The sequence below is a fragment of the Rhagoletis zephyria genome, unplaced genomic scaffold (genome assembly GCF_001687245.7).
Source record: "Rhagoletis zephyria isolate East Lansing unplaced genomic scaffold, Rhagoletis_zephyria_1.1 Rzeph_scaffold_02133, whole genome shotgun sequence".
Classification (NCBI taxonomy): domain Eukaryota; kingdom Metazoa; phylum Arthropoda; class Insecta; order Diptera; family Tephritidae; genus Rhagoletis; species Rhagoletis zephyria.
In genome coordinates this window covers 36,885-38,667 of record NW_016159217.1, presented here as the reverse complement: position 1 = coordinate 38,667, position 1,783 = coordinate 36,885, and positions in this window count along the sequence as shown.

Below are 1,783 nucleotides of genomic sequence, written 5' to 3'. Positions count from 1 at the left end.
GCTGTATGAGCTTTACAACGATATAGACATAGTGCAGCGAATTAAAATTCAGCGGCTCCGCTGGCTTGGCCATGTCGTTCGGATGGACAGAAACGCTCCTGCTCTGAAAATATTCAACGCGGGCCGCGATGCTGGTAACAGAGGAAGAGGAAGGCCTCCTCTGCGTTGGAAAGACCAGGTGGAGAAGGACTTGGCTTCACTAGGCATTTTCAATTGGCGTCAGTTAGCACAGAAGAGAAATGACTGGCGTGCTGTTTTGGACTCGGCCAAAATCGCTTAGGCGGTTACTGCGCCAAATAAGAAGAAGAAGAACTTTTAGTTTTGGGGTAAAATGGAAATCTATTTGTTAATTTGGCATTTGATGAGGATCAAGTAGCTTCACAAATGTCAACTGCTGTCTATGCTAAGCTCTAATGAAATGTGAAACAGTTTCAAGTATTAATTTGTTGAAGTTTGTCATACAAAACAGTAACTTGCTAATAAATAACTATGTTGATATTAGATGTTAACTGAAAAAAGTTTCAAAGGTTGAAAAATGTTGCTTCCATATATATGTAAATGGTGGCTTGATGAATTTCCACTTTCTATCAACTAAAATTTGTGTTTCCGTTCCCACAAAACTTAGTGATAACCCACGGCGTATGAGTAACAACTTAGTTGAGTATTTTATATGTACAGAAAATTCTGAAGTTAAACTCTCAAATAGTTCGTATAAACTAGGGATGTTAATTTTTCCGCTTTTTTGTTCCCGTGATTAAGATATTCATTACTTTTCAACAACTTGAATCCAAAAAAATTGCTTATATATTATTTGAGAGGCTCTCCTATCATAAAATAAATAATAATTAAATGGATTTGAAACCTACTTTTTTATTTAAAGTGGCTTTTTTTTCTCTCTCACCTCAAGAATTATTTTAAAATATTTTGTAATTTCGAAGATATGGTTAATTCCAAAAATTATTTAAAAAATTCAATGCAATGTAGAATAAAAAATTCTTTAGAATTTAAAAAAATTAAAATTTGTTGAATTCACAAGGACAAATAGGTAATTTTTTTAGGTGATAAAGTTAGAAGGACGAACTTCGAGGATGTTATCGAGTTTATATAAGTCCTTAAAATATATTTTTTTCAAAACAAATATTGCGAAATTTTTTAAAAGGACATTATCAATACTCACCAGTATCTCTGCACCAAAAAATTTAAGCTACAGGGTTTCCTCTTTAATTTGATACCCATACTTCTTCTCTAGGCACATTTCTCTGAAATTTTTTAAATAATTTTTAGTTACTGACGTCAGAGCCAATAATGTTGAAGAAAACGAGTTTCTATTATTGCCATCAGTGCAACTTAGAAATCCCGAAAATCCCGGGATTATTTTCCAGGAAACCCGGGATTTTTGGGACCTTAATAAGGACCGGGGGGATTAAAATTCCTAGTATTTACTCATACCTTTCTTTTTCACAACTAGACATTTTATGCGCTGTTGCAACGCTTTTATATACCTACGTCGCTCTCGTGTTTGTACGCGTTTGGAAGGTTCTTATCGAAAATTTTAGTTATCGAATATTCTCGTTATCGAATGTCCTTGTCCTTCTTCACTGGAAACACCTGTCATTCATCGAAGGTTTGCTTATTCTTTCGCCGTCCACTTTAAACACTTGTGCATGTGTTTGCAGTATTCGACATAATATATTACGGAAAAGTTTATCCGAATAATGATATTAAAGAAAATAATAGGTAAAATTTAAATACGATACTAAGTTTGTAATACATACAAAACATA